This window comes from Papaver somniferum, chromosome 11 (assembly GCF_003573695.1).
Source record: "Papaver somniferum cultivar HN1 chromosome 11, ASM357369v1, whole genome shotgun sequence".
Taxonomy (NCBI): Eukaryota; Viridiplantae; Streptophyta; class Magnoliopsida; order Ranunculales; family Papaveraceae; genus Papaver; species Papaver somniferum.
The window spans coordinates 135,242,037-135,252,744 of record NC_039368.1 but is presented as its reverse complement, the minus strand read 5'-3'; positions in this window follow the sequence as shown (position 1 = coordinate 135,252,744).

Below are 10,708 nucleotides of genomic sequence, written 5' to 3'. Positions count from 1 at the left end.
AAGTTTCCTTTACCTCAGTGTGTTGGCATTATAAGAGGAGAAACAGTCGAAATTAAAAATTGCCAAGAAATTGATGTTGACAAATATGAAGCAAGAGAATTCAAGCGACGGAATTAGAAAACATATGCGGCAGATAGTCAAAGAGCAGAGAGACTGATGGTTGATGCGGTGTACGAAGTTGGGGAAACAAGTATGCGAAGTGCTGGAATAGATTCTTCTGCGAATAAAGAATGTTAATCAAGATTAGCAACACAGTATTTATGGAACGAAAAAGCGTAGAGGCAAAATATCAAAAATTGGAGGGTACAATGACTTTCGCACAAAACCAACTGAATGGTTATGCGAATGAATATTCTGGAAAACATACGTGAACTTAAGAAGATCCAAAAAGTGTAGAAGACAAATGAGTAGAATGAAGTGTATCTGATTTTCTTTGAACAAGATGATTCGATAAAAGCATTTATGTACTAGAGTTGTACGAATTAAAAGATTGGAATAAGATATTTTAATTTCGTATGGTAAATCCATAATAAGAAAACAAAAAGATAAATCTTTATAATAAGACCTTTCTAAAAGGCTATAGAAAATGATATTTATTATCAGATTGGCTAGGAATCCGAATGTGGCGTTCACCCTGGTTCGCTTATATGCAAGAGGAAATATAGTAAGACATATCGCACGTCATAATTGGAGAAACCTAGAAGGAATGACTCAAGGGAAGGCTACACCGACCCCGGAACTTGAGAAATAATGGAGAAAATCAAATTCAACCACCAGTTCAACAAACACTAATACAAGGAAGGAATACAGATTATGATAGGGTGAGTATACACACTTGGCAATCAAATTCAGCAGAAAAAGTAGAAGAAGAGCAGCAAACCAGAAAACATAGACAGGTAGAGAGAAATCAAGAAGCAGATGAAGGGATAATTCATGGAGATGAGGAAATTGGAGCGTTAGAAACGTTGAGACGAAGAATACATGAAGAAAGAAGAGCTGAGGAAGAAGAACGTAAAAATCTAACAAGGCAAAATCACGAATTGAGGATGGAAAATATGAGACTACAGAGTAGAAGATCGAGAAGTATTACAAAATCATATTCAAGATCGGCTAGAAGAGAGATGAGGCGAAACTCACCCACAATTAATGCTGGAAATAATATTCAAGAAGAAATATCAAATCCTAATGAAGAACATCGCAAAAATAGATAAAAGACTGATGATCGTTATGTTCCACAAAATGAAACTTTTGATGATAGGCAAAATGATAGAAATCAAGAGAATGGACAACGTCAGGGATGAAATAATCAAGATGGCGAAGGGAATCGAGAGGAAGGAAGGAGAATTTTACATGAGAGAGAATCTCAAAGAAATCAACAAACGATTGAAGAACAAATTGAAATACATTATGCTGAACAAGCACGTTTAATTTGCGAACGTGAAAGATTGAGAGAGGAAATGGAAGAACAATAGCTTTAGGAAACAATTCGCAAGAACAATCACGACAATCGAGAAAGAAGGCGTACACAAAATCGGAATAACGGTAATATCAATGAAGAGTATGATAGAGTACAGAGCATGGCTGAAAGACAGTGAATGGAATTGATAAGAAATGAACAAAATCATGGAGGGGAAAATGAGAGACATCATCATATGCGAATTCAAGATAGAGATGAGGAAGAAATCGCAGAAGAAGACGAGATGAAGATGAAGAAGAAATGCAAAATTTCGCGAGAGAAGAAAGATGAACGCAGAAGAAGGGAGGCGAAATTAAAAAGACCAATGGATCAAAATTCAGGTGTAAATAAACAATCTTAAAAGAATTAGAAGAAATGAGAGGAATGCTAAATAATAGAGGAGAAGTAGGCAGAAGACAATTAGATGAAGCTATAGAAGAAGCTGCGAAAACTCCATTTACAAGGGAAGTACAACTAGGAGGAATACCTCCGAAATGCAATTTTCCCGCATTAACCAGCATTTTTGATGGAACAACTTGTGCAATTCAACACATTAAAGCCTACGTGAGGTGCATGTTGCAATGGGAAAATCATGATGCCGTATTATGCAAGTATTTTGCATCCAGCTTAACAGGGGAGGCGTTAAAATGGTTCGAAGGTCTACCAAAGAATACAATAACATCCTTCAATCATTTGCAGACTACATTCCTGGGGGCATATATAAGTAATAATTCTTCGCGACCTGGTATTGAAGACGTGTTTGGATTAAAACAAAGGATTGGCGAAAGTTTGAAGCACCTAACTAAAAGATGGAGGACTATGTGTAGCGAAATGGCTGGCCGTGTGGATGAGAGATATCTTATCTTATCATTTATCAATGCTATGTTTGCAACCAACCTATTGTATATCCAAATTTTCAGAGTCAAGAATACATCACAATGACTGAATTGCGAGAACTTCAGGAAGAATATATTGCTCTAGAGGAAAGGAAAATGAAATGGAATCATACCGTTGCGAACACCAGTTCACAAACAGCGAATGCAAGCTTATTACCCAAACTAATAAACACAGTGGCGAGCACTTCGCAAGTACAACAAGAAAAGGTGACGGGCAACAATCAACAGAAACTGGTGGCTATGGGAAGCCGAGATCAAGAGTATGAAAGAGAAAGAAATTTCTACAATCGTGGTGGAAATAACAAATTCAAAGACTCGATCAGCCGCAAGAAACTTATGGAGGTCAAAGACAAAACTATAATAGAGGACAAGGAGGTCACAAGGTGTATGGGAAGAAATCAAGATGCCACCTCTAAATGCAAGTGTGGAGAAAATATGGGAAGCTATAATTTTGATGGAGAATATACCAACACCATGGAACATGGGAACGAACCACCTCCAAACCACAGAAGTCATGAGTTTGTTCTTATCATCATTTTCATGGACATACTACAAATGATTGCAGAAATGTAAAAAGAATTATTCTGAGAATGATAGATCAAGGAAAACTAAACCACTTTTTGGTAGGGACCCACAATCTCAACCATTGCCACCACCACCAGAGCATCACAAAGTAAACACGATGAAAAAGAAGGAAACATTCTTCATAGAAGTTGGTGCAAAAGCAAAGAATCTATTTGTCACTCTATCGTACATTCATACAAGACAATTGAAGATTTTCATGACAATGTTTTGAGTAGAGTGTTCGCAAGAGATAATGATGGAAGAGAAATTATGAATATTGCGAAAATCTCGCCACTAGAGGAATGACAGAAACAGATTTTCTTTTACCGCAGAAGAAATCCCCGAAGGTGAAGAGGTACATGATAATCCATTGGTAGTAAAATTAGAAATTAATCCAAAACCGAAAGAAGATGAGGATGATGAAGCTGAAGATTCATGGGCAATTAATAGGATTCTAATCGATACTGGAAGCTCTGTGAACATCTTATTTTATCATACTTATAAAACTATGGGAGGAAGAGATGATGATCTTATACCATCAACATATAAGATATATGGTTTTAATGGTACTGCCAACAAGCCTAAAGGGGAGGTTACTATGCGAATTCCATTGAAGGGAATATCTTCTGAAATCCTATTCTGTGTCGTTGATGTAGAATCACCCTACAATGCATTAATTGGTCGACCTTGGCTACATGGGATTCTAGGTGTAGCTTCAACTTTCCACCAGTGCATCAAATTCCCTCACCCCAGCGGTGTAGGAATCATAAAGGGAGATTGGGTTGAAGGAAAGAGGTGTTACGAAACTGAGGTAGAATCCTGCGAAGGAAGAGCAAACAAGAAGGAAAGTTGGCGACACAAAATCAAAGAGACACAAAGAAGTGAGAGGTTGATGGTGGATGCAATCGAAAAAAGAAGAAGAGATGTTGCGAAACTAATGCTAGCTCAGAATAAAAAATGGTGAACATACCACTACCAAGGAAGCAAGCAGAAAATAACAAAGAAGCAGAGGATGGCAAAGGTAATGTATGAATGATTATTTGTTGCGACACTCTCGCAATAAATAAAATTCTCAAAAATACATTTTATTGAATGACAAAATTGAGATTGCGAAATGCAAATACGATATGATGATGTGCGAGAATCTCGCAGAGATAATGAATTCTACAAAAGACAATCAGAGAACAATGACAAAAGAGAAAGGGGCGAACCTTTATGGCGTACACCCTAGTTCGCGAATACAATTTCGCAAGAGGCAAATGTAAGACCTAAAGTACGTCATATAAGGGGGTACCTGTTGCATGGCTCAGGGAAAGGCTACACCGCCACCGGAACCTGAGTCATGGAGATTTGGGGTCAATAAAGCCCATCCGGGAGAGGCACCTTGGATTCTCAGCTTAAGCATATGACTTAGGTTGGGACTAAGGTAATAAGGACTCTCCCAAGGAGTGCAGAATCTGATCAAGGCGCCGAGGTACACGGTTGAGTCAAGAGTGCCAGGGGCGTCTGGAGCGTACCTTGCCATTCTTGACAAGTCTTGGCTTATACTGCACTCGGCCCGAAGAAAACCCCACTTAGGGTGCAGTCTCGTAACCATAAACCCTATAGGTAAAAGGGATAAGAGGCTGCGAAAACAACTGGTTGTTGTTAAGACTGGATGGGAGGAGCTAACCTTGTATGGTAGAAGTACGCCTCCTTGAAGGGGCAACCAGGGGGAGATAAGGGCGGCACCCTCCATTAGGGAGCTGATAAGTGTCTTAAGACGCAAATGTCATGAGGCTTTTTACTCGCAAGGGTATTAAGGCTTGTCATATTTTGCAACAATCCTGAAGAGGCAATAATACAAAGAAAAAGATAAGACGAGATCAATGGGTTTTCGCATGAAAGTGCGAAGACGTCCTGCGATTTCGTCGCAAGACGGCAATGTAATGGGGATTTATTTTCGCAAGAATATTTAGGCCTGTCATATTGTCGCAACATTCCTGAAGAGGCCATAATACAAAAGAAAAAGTTAAGGCAAGATCAATGGGTTTTTGCATGAAAGTGCAAGGACGTCCTGCGATTTTGTCGCAATGACAAGAGGTGGCATAATAAGACCTTTAACTAGGAAGGAAAATAAGACCACACAGGATGAGATTTTGAAAAATCAAAATTCACTTTGCATATGATTGCGAAATTATACATAAACAACTGCGAAGTTGAGGCACAAAATAAAAAATCTGCAAAATCTCTCATTTGGATACAAATAACAGAGGCAAGTATGGAATGAATGAAATTAAAATGTTATTTGTCTCCACATGATAGATTTACGCAAAAATTAAAAATTAATGATTATGTTGATTAACATTGCAAGGAAGAATTGTTTTAATGAATGCAGGTCAAAATGAAAGAAACTCATATATTAAGGAATATGGAGAACCAAAAGAATTCGCAAATATACAGAAAGAAGGAATAAATGTACAAGTATTACAGAAGATTAAAGAAAGAAACAAAGACTACTTCTTAGTTGATCCTTCATCATCTTCATCAGACTTGTTCCCTTCTTCGTCTGCATCAGAACTTTTATCTCCATCAGAACCTTCATCACCATCATTCTTCATCATCAGCTTCGCTATCAGAAATAGTCAGACTAGGAATGTTCTTTGGGATCTCCTCCAAGAGACAAGGATAATCAGAATGAGGAATACTATGGTCATCACAAACCATTTGAATAGTTTGATTGCGAAAATGCAGCATCATTCTTAAAGTTCGCAACAGTGATCTTGATTTGATTCTTTAATCTAGAATACTTATCGTTGCGAGAAGAAAGATTCTTTGCGAGTTCCTCTTTTTCAGCTTCAAGTTCCTCAATTCTTTCGCGATATCCACTTTCAGAATTTGTGAGCAAAAGGCAATCAATTAATAACTTGATGAAAATTCATAAGAAACAAAAGATTAGTGAAGAAGAACAGTTAATAACCTTCTCTGTCAGAAATCATATCTCTAATCAAGGCTGTATACTCAACTTGGAGACTAACATTTACACCTAAATCTTTTCTGGCATTGTCTAAGATTTTCGCAGCCCAAGCGAATTCATCCTCATTATTTATAAGGAGACGAGAACGAATTTGGTTTTCTCTTTCGCAGAGCTCGGTATTCTTGCGGTTAGCTTCATCTCGTTCAAGTTGAACTTCAAGAAGGGTCTCTTGGAATTTCGCCAAAGCTTTAGCACCTTGATCAGATATGCGATCCTTATCATCTATGAGACCGCTAATTTTGGTTCTTAGCTCATTGATTTTTAACGCTTAAATCGGTTGGCTAAACCTAAACTAGATCTATGGTCAATATCTAAGAGGCGAAATTTGGATCTTAGTTCATTCAGAGAAAGAGATGAAATTTTATCATTTGAGAAACTATTTAAAGATTTATTAAGACGCTCAAGAAGGGTATCATTATCCAAGGCATTAGGAAATGAACGAAGAATGGTAGCTTCATCAGAAAGACCATAAATGTCTGCAAAAAGGATCAATCAAATAAGATAAAACAACAGGATGAATGAATGAAGGGAAAGGAGAAAAATAACATACCATAGAGTTGATTATTAGCTTGCTGAAGACTAGAGATTTTATTCTTGTACGAAGAAGAATCAATTTCTAGTTTTTTTTTCTTCTTGCGAAGACCTTTGACTTCAATTTCCAATTCCTCATTCTTTGCACGAAATTGAAGATTCTTCTTTTCAATAATTTCGCGTCTCCTCTCCAGATCTGAGGCAACAGCGAAAGAAGCTTTTCCATCCTGCGAGAAAATGTAAAAAGTATTAAAATAGAAAGAGATTTTGAGTTACACTGATGAAGAAGTAAAAAGACGAAAGCATACCAGACTATTAAGAGAATGCAGGAAGTTGGGAGTAACCGATCTAGAAACTCCCCGAAGAGAATTATCACCATCCATTAAAGGAACATCGCAAATCGTAGCGAGAGCTTTGCAGGTATTAGCGAATTGATTATCTCCCATTCCTTTCCAAGAATCAGAAAAGAGGCCAAAGAGCTTAGCCATAGAAGATTCAGATGGAAAATCTTCATTTGCAGCAAGGTCATCATCATCCTCATCACTCTCGGAGTTTTCATGAGAAGGAATATTTGAAGGAGAGAAAGAACGTATTTTTCTCTTCTTTGAAGGAGGAGCAGTTGGTTTTTCCCTGCGAAGAACACCTTTACCTTTATCACCAGTCTTCGCAACACTGGCAGGCTCTTCTATTTCAGCAATAATCTTCACACACAGATAGAAATAAGAAATAGAGGCAACGGTATACTGTTTAAAATCATAAGAGAATATTTCTTACCTCATCTGTGTATGAGAGAAGAGCTAATAAGGTACTAGCCTTTCCAGTCCTATGATAGCTATCTTTCAGTTTCTGGATCTGTAGAATGTCGCAAGAATCAGCGAACAAAAGAATAAAGACAAATAAAGAAATATAAAGTGGGTGAAACTGGAAGAGACATACCTCTTTCTCCTTATCGGGCCAAGAGAATACCCAAGGTTGATAAGAAACGAGATTCTCAGGAAGAACATTTGACCCAGCAATGTAAGGTCCTTTCAGCATCAAGGGGAAAACACATCATTTATCATCTTTGGATTGGAGAGGAGTTGTGTTCTTACCAGAGTGCCAATCAATGTCTTGCATGAGTATTTTAGCTTCATCAATATTATCTTTCCTTTTCAAGCGAATACCCCAGCAAGTATTCTCTTTCTTCATGGAGATCAATTCATAATTTTCAAAGAAACTCGCTACTGTGTATTTTTCAGCAATTATCTCCAAGTCTGCGAATTTAGGATCCCTAAGTTCTTTAGAGTAAAGAGATCCTTTACCAGCACCACGATTAGCGAACTCTAACATCAGACGGATGCAATCCCCACTCAATTAGAAGATAGCTCACGAAAATCCCGAGTGAACGAGAATTTCATAGAACAGAGGAATATCTGGGTCATAAAGGGGAATGGGGAGACCTGCGAGAATTTGACCTAGCGAAACTATGATTGATTGATCATCACAATGTTGATCAGAGAAAAGTTTGATAGAAATAATTGACTTGGCGCTTTCACCAGGAATGGTAGAAAGTGTGAAACCTTTCTCAGCAAGATCTTTTTGGACGTCTTTTAAGTTTTTCTCATGTTTGTGGCCACTTGGAGGCATTTCTAAATATAGAGTATGGGAATGGATAAAGAGTAAAAAGATTGAAGAGGGAAGAATTACAGTAGCAGAACTTACGGAAGAACAATAGAGTTGCAGAGATGAGAGAATAAAAAGAGAAGAGAAAGTAAAAAGAAAATGGAAAGAAGAGTAAGAAGAATATACAAAGAAGATTTTATTTACTTGAAGAAATAAATACCATTAATGTGAAAAGACGTGAAAGGTTGAAAAGAAGCGGTTACAGAAGACGTGTCAAGAAATAGATGGAAGAAAGAATACGTGTGATAAATGCAGAATATGAAGAGATGAACAGCTGTGGCATTTCTCACATCATTCTCTACTTCGCAGAGAAGATATGAGAAGAGGCAAGATGTAGGATTAGAATCTCGCAGCAATAATGCCTCAGCGAAATTATTAATAACACAACATCAGCAATGTCGCAGAATAACTTCAGAAACGAAATAATAAACGACGTCAGCTAAATCATGAGAAAAATGTGATGGTCCTGCGAAAATTAGAGAGTTTGCGAGATTAACATTTGTAAGGATGCGAGAATGTCGCAAGTCATATCCGAAAATAAAGGACAGATTAGTTGTCATCCACTATGTAATTCCCTATAAATAGCCGCTCAGTTGTAAAGGAAAGAGGAGAGATCTTTTCTGATTGAGAAGCAAGTAAATAGGAGACAGAAAATCTAGAGCAGTGGTTATTCTTGATTCCCTTATCTTTTTTTATAAGATTGTTCAAAGATTCATCAATAAAATTAAGATTGTTAATCTAAAATGAGTTGAATGTTAATGAAATCTTCTGAGGGGTGTAGTGTAGGATTTCCTGCAACTACAAACTGGTTCTTAACTCGTATCTCCTTGTAGGGTTTCTAAAATCCAATATATAAATCCTTATCTCTGGAGTAAGGTCACTCTTGTTTTTCTTTCGGGAATGACATCTTATGGTGGAGAGTTCTTAAATGAACTTGTGCTTAATTGATATATCTTTGAGGGGAGAAGCAGTTGTGGAACATGTAGGGGTTAACTTGTATTTTAATAAACTCCTTGATGAAGTCACTAAGTTTCTACTATGTGATATAATCTAAAGTAAAGTTGATATGTTTTCCTTTGGTCAAGAAGTTCCTCTATGAAAATTTCATTAGGATCCCACCAATTTTCGTACCTTTGCCAATTTAAATTGACAAAAGGGGGAGAATTATTTTGTAGTTCACATACATATACATATGGTTTACGGATCATTATGTAAGGGGGAGTGGTTTTCATTGTGAGATGAAATATTGACTAAGGGGGAGTGATACATATCACCGTAGTATTATTGTCAAAGTTGTGATACAATTGAACTTTGATGCTGTGTAGTAATATTATGATGGATCTTCAACAAGTACAGGATGAACACACATATAGTTGAAGAACCAAGGAAATCAAGCATGTTTTGGTTTTGGAGATGTAATGCTTTTATTTGTTTAAATCCATATGTAAAATGGTTTTGGCATTAAAATTGACAAAGGGGGATATTGTTAGAGCGTTTCTTGGTTTAATCCACTAGCGTTGGTATGTCAACCTAGTTGTCAAATTTAGTTGCCAAAACGCATTCTTGATTTAGTATACTAAAGATAGTTTCGGACTAGATTAGGTGTAAGAAAAACTATTCTTGAAGGATGAAGGCTGAAGATTACAAGAAGACATCAACAAGGACTTCATCAACAAAGGTATGTGGTGATTGATTTCTTTTGGATTCATGTTAAATTCTACCTTTCTAATCTATCAAAACAAATGCTCACTCTATGGAACAATTCCTATGACGGTTAATATACATTTATGTATATATACTTGAGGTTATTTGAGCCACGACTTTTGTGACAATAACATTTATCCTTGGAAAGGTTCTCATGTTATATTGAATGAGCTAACGAATTCAACGAGCCAAAAATCACTCAATTCCGAGTTATAACGATGAAGTTATGAGTGATTTATTAAAGTAACAATTATAAGTGTTGTTGTAGTTGTTACAGTTCGTTAGTAGGAAACAATCCATAGACTGTTTGTAACGGTTCACGGACTTGGGCCCAATTACGTGACTAAAAGGTATTTTTGGTCAAGTTGGTGATGTTTCCTTATCTAGGCAAGATGGCTATTAATCCAAACATATTTGATTACCATATTAAAGTGTTAAAATGTGATTTATTCATAAAAATAAAATATTTGCTAATTAATTATTTATTTAATTTTTTTGGCAAGAGTTGTAACTTAGGAAAGAGTTCCAAAATTAGGAGAGTCTTGAAAAAGGAAAATAGCTTTGCTTAGTTTTCAAGCTATGTTTCACTATAAATATAGAGTTCGTGAATGCAACACGTTTTTATCCACTTTGGAGAATTGGCGTAAGCTTTGCAGGTTGTTTCCATGCCTTCTGTTCTTCGTGAACAAGAGTGAGATAAAAGTCTTTGTATTGGGGATCACAAATCCAAGTTGGATTAAATCTTCGTGATTGATTATACAACTTGTAATCTAGGTTTTTCACCTCTTGTCTATTCTAAGGTTTTCTCTTCTGATATAAAACCATTCAAGAGTTGTTGATCATAAACCCTAGGTTTTGATAGATTTCAGTTTCCGATCG